The 12,706-nt window shown below is 35.5% G+C and overlaps 1 pseudogene; it reads right to left on the reverse strand.

The window, feature by feature from the left end:
• Positions 1–689: 689 nt before the first annotated feature.
• Positions 690–12,672, reverse strand: LOC121324786 (annotated as a pseudogene).
• Positions 12,673–12,706: the final 34 nt, after the last annotated feature.

Here is a 12,706-nt window from a genome sequence, read left to right on the forward strand (position 1 = left end):
GCAAAACAAGTGCTTATTGTTGGTTAAGGCTGCAGTTTAGCTCAACCAGATGGCTGAGGATAGACTTGCAGCGTAATTATTACACTATGTAACACAATTTTTGTTCCTGGGTAGTAAGTGTTAATTCCTAATTGCTTAAGCCTCAAAAGTATAGAAAATGGCTATTATTCCCCACAAACTTTGCTTTTGTGACCAGGAAGTGATATTTCAAATTATCACTATTTCCAATGGGAAAATGGGCAAATGTGTGTCTTTTCGTTCACATAAAGTCAGAAAAAAACAACATGTGAATCCAAATTAACATGTATTTATACTAACGTAATACAAAAATGACTACAAAAGATTTAGAAGTGAGTAGTTTTTCGAGATTTACGATTATACTGTAAATACTGGATAGTTAAATCAGGAGGAAGTCAAGTTTCCGGATTATTTTTGTGGAGCTGGTTGGTAGTGTTGCATGTAGAAAAGAACCCAAAAAGTAAACTATTTAACTCCCAAACTAACTCAATACATTTTCTTCCAGGTAAGTGTGCACAGAAAGCAACTTCATTCTTTGTTTTAAACCAAAGTATTTGAACTAAGACTGTTTGTAATTAACACAGTGTGAACTAAACTGACTGGGATAGTATGCCAGATATTTTTTTTTGCATGCAGTAAAAAGGAATGCAACTAAAATGTATACAATATTTTGTATTTTATTTATTCTGAAGCGTTGTGTCTTCGTTTATACAGTTACAGTGGTACAATACGTTAGATTTACTTATACAAGATAACTAAAGTATTATGCAGCGATTTTGTCAGTGCATGTCTGTGCATTTATAAACAGCAACACATGTAGTCCATTACTAGTAGAATAATATTGTACACATAACATCTTTGATACAAGCCTGCTAATTGAAAGACAATTAGTTTTTCTAAAACTTGATGTTCATGTTTGTGTACAGGAGTCCAAGGACTAACTACAACATGACCAATAGTTACTAGCAGGCATGTCCCAATTAAGTTTAATTGATGCCACAGCATCTGACAATTACGTTACAGATTTTTTTTACACTGAATAAAAAGAGTAGCTGTTGTTGAATGTTTTGTGAAAAATCAAATAATAAAACGTTTGATAAAATATGACATCTGTATTCAGCCCAGCAGATAACTTCCAATTTTACTGAAAATGGTAGTACAATTATCACACTATGATGATATATTAAATATGCATTTATAATTTCATACAATTTACTAAAAGTGAATGCAACATTAGGCCCCTGATGTCATTAAACACTTTTAGGTTTTGTCTATAAATATGTCTCTAAGTTAAAGCCAACTTCCAATCAACTGTCTGGAAACATTGGTTTAGGCTACATATGAGTTGTATAACACTAACTGCATCAGAAAAGATTCAATGGTGGAACTTCACTGGGTGACATACTGGCAGCCACAATTTCCCATACTGTATCTGTATTCAGAAAGATAAGTGCATACAGTAAGAATTATACTGACTACTCGTCTACTGCCTCGTCATAGGGAAAGTCACAGACCAGTTAGCAATGGTATGTCCACACTAGACTACCATATCAACACTGACATATTGCTGTGAATGACAAAAACAGCTACACTATGTGAAGTTATTCAACAAAAAGGCTGTTATACTGGGGTCACCTGCTGGATATTCAAGAACTATGCACATGTCATTATCATGACACATTTTAGGAATACATAATGATCCACACACTTAATGAAAAAAAGAGGCTTGATTGACTGAATAATCTAAATGCTCTTCTGAAGACTGAATTTGTGCATTAGTATCAGCTGTGTGTTCCTGCATCAAAATGGTCAAGAAAGCATTATTCTGTTAAATGCAAACTGTCATTTATTGTAGAACTGGGAAGACACCCAGGCAAGGCCCCATTTCAAATTCGTCAACATGAATTTGAGTGCCTTTGTCCACTGCTCCTCCGAGTTAAACTGGGTCTTTATACTGTAAGAGCCACCACTCCCACCAGTATCCTCAATCTTGCCTTTCTCCACATCCATTCTACAAAAGAGAAAAACAAAGCACTGTAATTCACACTAGCACTGTCTTTACTGTATAATGAACCCACATACAGATACAGTAGAAATACTGTAATGGCTTTTTTGTAATATGAATGGTTAAGAGCATACTTAGAAAACTGCTTTCAGTTCTGGTCTGCACATTACAAAAATTACATTGTGTCACTGTAGATTGTCTAGCGAACAGCAACCAGACTAATCTCATGGTTAAAAGGTATGGGTTATGAAGATAAGAGAACTGAATTTATTTAATCAATATAAGGGTTATGAGATGCTGCTGAGTCATTTAAATCCTTTAAGTTCTGGGATCAATCAGCTATTGAACAAGCATCGATGGCTTGCCTCTGAGATTACCTTCTGAGCATCAGTGCATACTGTGTTTTATTTGTGAATTCTGCATCCTGCAGCAATGCTGACGTTTTGATTGTGTTGCAGGACGGAGCATTCGTTCAATCATACATATACATTAAGTTTTATACATTAAGTTTTATTGCCCTGATGATTTATGACTTACAATGTGTAAATAAAAATGATTATGCTAAAGAACACATATCACCACAAGGATACATACAGCAAATATATACCATCCAGAGCTAAGAACATGATTTTGTCACAGTAAAAACATGTAAAAATCACATCAGTCAAGGCTAAAATCAGACAATTTCATGGAATGATCACGGCTGCAAAGATTTTGACTTAAAGAGATTATTAATGTAATATATTGTAATATTTCTGCAAAATAAACATATTTAATGTACTTAATGTTTTTTGGTACTACAAGATGTACGTTAAAAGTTCACTTTTGATGTGATGTCTGCCATTCCTGAGCACATTGTTAAAAGATTAGAGGAACTGTTCTGCATCTACACTGTTGATGCAGTTAAGCACCGTAGGGCAACTACTGCAAATTGAGGTTTCTTCAAAACTGTAAACCGTTCTCCCTTTAGGTTTTTGCATTATCTATACAAAAGATTTCAGTTATTTGAAAAGTTTGTTTCTCCTGTAAATCTGCTCCTTCCACTTTGGCATAGCTGCTAGATGCTTGGAACTTAATTTCATCACTACTTTTTTGTAGTCCTGTGAAAGTATTCCTTTATCTGACGTTCGCAAACTGCTTTAACTTTGCACTGCCGTCAATTCTACAGACATGTACTGCTCACTTCCTATTTTCATGCCGAGGGAAACAAATGTCAGAATTCACGGGTCCTGTGAAATTCATGACCATTGCTATATAATCGTATCCTTATCCACAACTATTAAACACACAATAGTGTTCAATTTAGAAATGCTAAAAGTTATTTAATTCAATAACAAACATATTAACTAGAAACTACTGGGTGTTTATACAGTCGAAAGGTTTCTTTGAATGTTATAACCTTCACAGTTATGGGTAAAATTACTTTCAGGCAAGACAAAGTACATGGGACTTAGAAAACTGTAGAGCTCATTCATGTGGAAATGACTGGAGCTTTATATTTTTCTGAAGTTTCATGTGACAGTGTTGTTAACCCTTTGAGACCCTTCAAGACAATGCAGTTTTTATTTTTTTTCTGTTTAGCATTCATCATTGAAATTGCGTGTCTTGATTTTTAGTTTACAGTATTAACAGTACTCTTTACTGCCAGCTGGTATACATACACAAGACAGCTTACCTGTATGGAAGACAGAAGCCAGTGTCCCCCTTCTCTACCTCCTCTTTAAACTGTTGCACGCAATCCAGGAAGGCGACCATTGCATGGTCAAACTTATTATCCCAGAAGAACCGCAGGCCTCCTGAGCAGTACAAGGGTAGTTCCTAGAATGAAGATCAATGTTTTATTTGTCTCAAGTAGTGCTTCTGGCATTGGGATAGCATTAAAAAAAGAATGTAACAATTCCACAGAGCTTCTCAATAACATGGTTAATGTTTTTTTAATCACACGACTGCTGTTTAAAGTGTTACAGAACCCCCTGCAGTGTTATAGTGCAGTTGTTATTTTTTTATTCAGACATACGGAAGTAAACTAGAGAATTGTTTTTTTTTTCAACTTTTATTTAGGAAAGTTCACCAGGAGAAAGATTTTTTTTCTTTTAAACATCTCAGTATCCCAGTTCGTGCTCTCTCCTACAACACATGCTGGAATTTTCTCTTGCTGAACTACTGAGCAATTTCCAATGAGTACAGTCTTTGTTTCTGAGATTTATGTTATGATATGTTGACACTTAGAAATAATTATGCACAGTTTGAGCAGCCAGATGTTGCCCCAACTGCACAAGATAGCATATCTGAGAATAGTAAAAGACAAGTTACACACAATGTAATAACTTATAACATTACAGATGTCTATATTATAAAAATTAGATCACCGTGACCTACAACATTGTTCATCCTAACGCCCATTCATTAATTTACCAGGACAAGCAGTTCACCAAATATATCCTTCAACACCAATAACCAGGGGCATGTACCTGGAAAACATTGGTTCTATAACATTCAAATGCTGTATGTGGAATTACAACTAAATTCAAGTGAACTACAGTACACCCTCGATATAACAAACCTGTTGGAGTCCAAGCCTATTGTTCGTTATAGTGAAAGGACAATCGAAATAAATGATAAACTGTTGGAGTACGTTAAAGAGATGAGATTGTGAATAAATGCAGAATTGCATGTACCTGTTTGTTTCGTGTATGCAGTATTTTGCCTTTACTTTATCCAATTTGTTAAAGAATTAAAACGCAGTATCAATATAATTCCCAGATTTGTTGTAACATAAAATGATTTTCGTTTCTGAGGCATAGTTAAACAGCGCACACTTTTTATTAAGAAAAAACACTTGACTTCTCTGCGGAGGTGGCATCCCATGCATACAAACCTGGATGACAATGTGTTTTATTTGTTTTATTTTATTTTATTTGGGGTCAAGGGGCCAGGTCCGTTATAACAGAAGATTTGTTATAATGAAGGGCATTATAGCAAGGGCGTACTGTACTTCCTTAGCCCAACCAATGAGAAGATAATGCAACGTAAAATAACGATTCAAACATTAAGAAATTCACAAGTAGGCAGCTATAAATATTTCTTACCTTTGATTTGTCTGTGAGTGACTCTAAATAAGAATGATTTCCATAAGGAACAAGACGGTACCTGTAAGAAGATTGGAAAATGTATTAGATTAAAACATGTAATGCTATGAAAATGGGTGCACACACGGATAACAGATGTAAAAACACTGTTCCTGCTGCGACAAAATCAAACAGATATTTATTTAACCTAGTGTAGTATCAGATATTATGTATTCAAATTTAAATATAAACATGTTTTTTTTCAAAACTGCATGTTTTAAATCCATATAGTGAGTATGTGCATGGTACAGAAACTAGTAGCTAAAATTATTTTAAGAGTATTATTAGTCTACAATTATCGGCAGACTGCAGGTGAAAGTAACAATGCAAGGAGCTTATTAAAAAAGGAAAATGGTGGCAACCCTCTCCTTTCGTCAATAAACTGCACTGTAAATGCGTCGTTCCCACCTTTGAAATGTCAGACCCATCTTGTTTGCGAGTGCGTGCAGCAGTAACACAGTCTGACCCCAGGCAGCGTTGATCTCATTCCACTCCACAGGAACACTAGGGAGACGGCCCAAACGGAAGTTATTGATCGTCCCGAACTGACCGCTGTGCCTAGAATAAATATAGACAAAGAAAGCAAGAAAACACAGAAAACATCACTTAGATTTTTGAGAAGGCTTGGTTAAAGCCAGAACGAGACTAGTTTTTTTTAGTAATGTGTATACATAAATTGGACTGATATGTAACAAATAATAGAGTTTCCTCTACTCTGCCACCCAGCTAGGTTTTACCAAGAGCTGTCTGCATTTAAAAGCGTGACATTAAACGTCCATCAAATGAGAACTGATTAACCTTACGGCAATTTTTGACAAAATTATATCATTACTCCGAACCCCTTTTTAATTTCCGTTTTGCTTCCTAAACCATAAGAGAGCTTGAAGAAAGTCATAGGCATAACATGCACCTTGTTCTCAGATTAATGTAGTGCCTAACAGATTTCAAAAGAGTCAATATACTTTTACTTGCTTAGTGGCCTGCAAACGGTGGTTACATTTTTTGTTGGAGTAAAAATGCAATTTTTACTTGAAATACATTAGTACAGTACAGTACAGATACAGTAGTCTCCGCATATAGGAACACCTCCTAAGAGAACACTTTGGCTTACGGAACAACCTTGTGGTGAAACCAAATTTCTGCCTAAAGGAACAGGAACTTTTTTGGCACCAATAGGGATTAGTTGCCAACCCATTAAAAATTGATACAGTACCGTTTTGTAATCTGATAACTCATCATTGAACTCAAATGGTTTATTCAAACTTTTTAGACAAACTAAAAGCCAGCACCAACCCCGTAAATACAGTATAATCGTAAATCTCGAAAAACTACTCACTTCTAAATCTTTTGTAGTCATCTTTGTATTACTTTAGTATAAATACATGTTAATTTGGATTCATATGTTGTTTTTTTTCTGACTTTATGTGAACAAAAAGACACACATTTGCCCGTTTTCCCATTGGAAATAGTGATATTTTGAAATATCACTGTCCTGGTCACAAAAGCAAAGTTTGTGGGGAATAATAGCCATGTTCTATACTTTTGAGGCATAAGCAATTAGGAAATAACACTTACTACCCAGGAACAAAAAAAAAATGTTTTTGTTACACAGTGCTATTAACTACTGACAAATCCTGGGATTAAATGCATTGTACAAAGTAAAAAAAAAAAAAAACTGTGATGAATATATAGCAGCCCTGTTTGTATTTGTTTCTGCACTGTTAATATTTCATGTCCTGCAGTGCCCTACCATATGTGGAAAGTTGCATTGAAGACGTTGGTTTTCTTGAATTTGTCCAGCTGGATCTGAGCGTATCGCATCTGATTCTCAACGCTCTTCAGCTCATCGTCCAGTTCCAACTGCTGCCTCTTAAACTCACTGTACTCCTTCTGATACCTGCAAAGTTTACACAAGGAACAGACACATAACCAACACAAACAGGCACATTACCAGCACTTTTTGCAACTGCTCAAATAATATACAGATATCAAAACTGATTTCTTGATTGTGAAAACAGAATCTGTGCTTGTGTTTTATACTTGTGGGACATTTTGCCACTTCATGTTGCTTCTGTGGGAAAAATACACAACTTTCTTTGCAGAAGAGAAGAAACCAGATGATAAGTAGGTGGTCTAGTGAATTTATCAATTGCACAATTAGTAGTGTTGGACATACTTTTATATATAGCTGCAAAAATGTCTTATCCTTGTGTTTCTATATGTCATTGTTATGTATCAACCCCTGCAATCAATTGTTGCAATAACTCATATTTGATAGCGACTCAAAAACACAAACATTTTATTCCTTTTAGATTCTTCTCATCTTTCATAAAAGTGGTGCAAACTTTGCACCGAAAGCTTGGTAAACCCCCCTTAGTGTTAAAACACCACGGCGTAAATGTATTTGTTTGAAAGCCCAACACAAGGGGAAGCCTGTTACTAACTGCAATTCCTCTTGATCAAGCCGCTCAGTCTGCTCTGCTCCGGGCCAGGTCCTCAACTACACTCTTGCGCCTGGCTTCAATGTTCTCCAGCTCCTGGATAAGATGCTCTTCCTCAGTGCTCAGGTCCTTCAACTCCCCCAGCAAGGTCTCTTCCTCCTCTTCTGTCATGTGTGCAAGGAGCTCTAGGCAGTTTCTGCGAGATGAGTGAATGGGGAGTTGAAACTGGAATTGTCACTTCAGCCACAAGCATTCCATTATTATCCCTGCCCAGGATGTATGTCACATTTCTTTCGAGTTTTGTATCTACAGAAAATGCATCATAATCTTGGGTTTTAGGGAGGCTATTTGTCTTTCTATCTGTCTTTATCTCTGTCATTTCAGAGTGTTGTACACAGCTATAAAAACACTTAGTACTCAGGTCAATATGGTACTGTTTGTTTGTTCAAAAACTAATATTTAAGAAATGTTAACACAAAGTTCTGATTCAAGTAAACGTTTCCCAAGATACATATAGCCTTCACTGTTATGCTCAAGTAAGACAATAAATTATCTTTTTCCAAACCCTGCCCTGTCTCCTCCACTCACTTGTAGTTCTGGCACTCATTCTCTGTGATGTTCAGCTGGGTGTCTAGGTGGTCCAGCAGAGTGTCAGTACACTCTTCACACAGTGGGTGATCCACATCCGTCTGGCCTGACATGATATCGAACAAGTCACTGGTCACCTGCAGCATCAGGGCCACACAAACAAGATTAATCAAGTACCAGTGTAAAACAGGGCACTGCTTGGGAGACTTATGTCTGTAATTTATATCCGCTACCCTGAGGCACGGCGAGCTAGCTGCAAGCTGTACAGTTTCTGGGTTATGTCTCAACCACAGTCATCAGGTGTTGCTAAAAGAGAACATAGTTGCAACTAGCAAGGCAAAAACAGCAGATATTTGTAAAGGCTATATATTACCTTGAGTCTCCTGCTCAGGTTCTCCATAGTACCCCCATCAGAGGCCTCTCCGATGAGTGTGAAACTGTTGGCACTCTCTGTGGACAGCACCCTAAATGAGATCATGAGCAGTGTTCAAAACCTTACAAATCCTGAGAGTTTTCTTTATCAAATTACTAATTATCAGCTTCATAAACATTATTATGGTCAATCTTCCAAACTTTTAAAGAAAACATGGCTTCAGCAAGAAATGCGCTCACTACAGACAACAGATAATATAGAAAATACTCCATTAACATTCACTAGGCACTATAGTTGTATGAAATAAACATAGAACTCCGTGAATGTTCAAAGGGTATTCTTATTCTACAACAAGTACAATGTATGGAAAATACAGAAGTAAAAAATATGCTTTTGATTAGCAATGGGTCAGAATTTGGAACTTTGAGCAAGATTTGAACAAGATGGGAATTATGCAGTCACCAAATTGGTAATAAAGATTGTCATATTTTTTCTCAGCTCTATTTAAAATTTTTCATGTTGTAATGATCTTACCTAGCTGTAGGGATGAATTTCCTAGATACTCCATCTTGTTTGTTTTCCATAAATATTTCCTAAAGAATAAAGAGAGAAATTAACACAACTGGATGTTAGCTGATATTACATTATTTAATACTGTCTGCTTTTAGAAAATACATTCCAATTTATATGAGCAGAATTATGGTAAAAACTGAATTGCATTAGCCTTGCAAGGGATGATTTGGTCTGTCAGAATTAAACATTTTACACAGGACATGTTTTAATCTGCAAATGAAATAGGGCCATGTTATCATAGTGGCTTTGCAGAAATTGAGTTCTGGACCAAAAGAAAGTCTCCTATTGAGATACAGACACCACTTCATATTGATATTCTTAGGAAGTCTCCATCCAGGTACTGGCCAGGCCTAACCCGAGGTCAGATTCCACATTGGTGTGGCTGAAGGCTGTATTCTACATTACAGATCTTACAGAGAATCCTTACCTCTGGTACATTTTTGTGCACTTTGCTTTCTTCTGGTTTTGTTTGTGTTACAGTGACTAATGGTGCTGAAAAACAGAAAAATGCTGACATTAGTTTTTGCAGTCACACCTATACAATATTAGTAATTTAGTATTCAAGTAATTTAGTGTTCGAGTACTGGAGTGTTAAAAATTTAGAGTGCTCGAACCTAATGCCAGACAATATTATTATATATATGCGCCACAAAAATGACCACAAGTTAACACTAGAACTGCCACATTTATACTCATATTTAAAACCACTGCCGGCGGACATTATAACGGTACATTTTAAACAACATCAATATTAAAATTAAAAACTATCGGACACAACTCAAACAATTTTTATTCAACCACATAATATCAAACATCTGCACAGCCAAAACGGCATTATTTAAATGAACAATTAAACATAAGAGTTTATTTTCTAACTTACCACATACAAAGCACAACTTTAAAAAATAAAAATAATAATAATAAAATTAACATTTCAAAAGAAACTAGTGTGTAAATAGGTACATGTACAAACAAAACTGTACTTAACGAAAGGAACATATGTTAGCTCTTGCTTGTGTCATCCAGAATCCAGACTGAGCTGCAGTAGCCTGCAGCTTTGCAGTTTTCTGATTTAAATGTTACTGCTGAAGCGCTATGGCTAACTTCAAGATGAAATCTCTCCTACCGAGATATTTTCCCTGGTGCATTCCTTGTACAAAACAAAGGACTTGATGGCTGCCATGAATTCATATTAAGGACAGCACCCACTTGCAGCTATCGCAAAGTCCATAAACAAAACAAAACATTAAAATATAATATTTCTGCACTTTATAAAACAAAGCTGATTTTACCAGTGCTTGCTAGTCTATTAACCTGTCTGAAATTAAAGTATTTCCGTTTCGGCTTTATTGTTAAAGTTTTCACCCGTGGCAACACTGTCCTACAATTACTACATGACACTGATCATTCCACTGTGTTATATTGTGAACCAGAGCTAAATTTTAAAACTGAAAGACAGCAAATGCTTATCGTAAAGGTTTACCTGTACCTTAATATTAAGGCCTGTATAAGAATGATAAATGCTGTAACTGATGAGAAGGCTTTCTTTGTTGTTCTCCATGTTGCTGCAGTGACACTGCAGATGCTATAACAAGTTACTGTAAATGAGACACTGTTTTAGCTGACAGATTTCATTCAGTAAACATTTAATTCAATGTTTTTGGAATAAAAATTTATAAATGCAAAACCGCGTTGCATTTCTTTGTGAAAGTGCAACTCGAACATGTAACTGGGTCATGTGGTTAATGGAAACGTGGTAATATTACCCGTTTTGGCCTCTTTACACTGGCTACCTGTGCAGTATTGAATTTTCTTATCTTAGTGGGTTTTAATGTAACTTTAAAATGTATGCTTTTGTATTATTATTATTATTATTATTATTATTATTATTATTATTATACTGTTATTTAAATTAGTTACTTAAATGGTCTGATTGTGGCAGTTGTATGTGTGACATGCTATACAAATGTATTGAAGTTTGTTCTTTTTTTCAGTAATGCACTATAGAGTGCTTTGCAATACTTTTGTATAAAAAGCGCTATATAAATAAATAAATAAATAAATAAATAAACAAGTGCTTAGTATGTGTTATGAAACGTGCATTTACATTTCAGACCCAAAATAAATGTTTATAGTAGTGCTGGTCCTGAAGGCTGTAGGAGCGAATAAATAAATAAATAAATAAATAAACAAACAAACAAACAATCCTGCACATCGCTGGGGAAGCAAACGACACAAATGTGCCAGAACAACCAACTAACGATGCCATGTTGTTCCTTTGTGTAGAACCAGGTTCATGGTCATTAAGGCCGTTGCTAAGGAAGTGATGCATTCCTTTTCTAGTGCAGAGTCGCACATGCAATCTTCAGACCATGCTAGGGTGGCGCTGACAGCTGACAAAAGAAAACATAAGAAAAACCACAAAGTAAAAGTATTATAACTGGAGTGGCAATGCATTTCAGTCATTTTTCCGCCCCTCACGGCTTTGCGCCAGGTGCGGCTGCCCCGCTCTAGTTACGGCTCTGCGCATTGTACACATTTATATGGCTGATATGCACATACGTCTATTACTATTGTATGTGTGGATTCAACAGCATTAAGGACCTACATAAAATTGTAAGTAAACTCCCAAATTTACCTATAAGCTCTTGCATAGTGACCTTATCCAGCACGTTGAAGGAGGTATGCAGCTTGAGAGGCTGGCTGCAGCGCTGACACACGAAGCTCACCTGCATAGTGGAGCTGGAAGATTTTGAGCCCTCCACATCAGCACTGCAATGGAATATAAGGGTTAGTTTCCATCTTCCTGGCACAATAAGCTGTCGTTCAGTAACACACAGCTGTTTAGAGAGCTCAGTTTCATGAAAAAAGCACAGGTCTGCAGTATACACACACACACACACACATATATATATATATATATATATATATATATATATATATATATATATATATATATAGAGCCTATGTATCTCGGATTTCGGTTGGTTTTGGTATGTTTAACAAGGGAAAGTGTGTTTGAAAACAAACAGTGGAGGTACTATACTGCATATTTGCAAACAATTACAGTGACATTTATAGTTTTTAAGTACCAAATAATATTAAATAAATAGTATAAGTTATCCCTGTTGGCATTAACATGTTCTGTATTGTTAGTTTACATACGTGCATCCAAAGTAATATACAGGTATTTTTTATTATAATTATTATTATTATTTCACAAATTGCATGAACGACATTGTTTTGAAAGCTGGCAGAATTTAACAACACTTCTTACCAAGCTACATAAAGAACTGATATATATATATCTTAAATTAATACAGATATTTTATAAACTATTATACTTGGTTACATTCAAACATTTATCTTAATAAATAAAACATTAACATTATAAACACGAGACTATAACATGTTTTTAATATTTGTTGCTGGATGACTGACTCACCCGTTTTGTAGCCAGGTAAAAGATCATTTAAATAAAAGCATTAAAACTACACTGACTTAATCTTATTCCTTACATTTCTTGTCAGAGTATACTAAATAATATTTTTTCTGACTCTGCTGCTGTTTAGTTCAGAAC

The sequence above is a fragment of the Polyodon spathula genome, chromosome 12 (genome assembly GCF_017654505.1).
Source record: "Polyodon spathula isolate WHYD16114869_AA chromosome 12, ASM1765450v1, whole genome shotgun sequence".
Lineage (NCBI taxonomy): Eukaryota > Metazoa > Chordata > Actinopteri > Acipenseriformes > Polyodontidae > Polyodon > Polyodon spathula.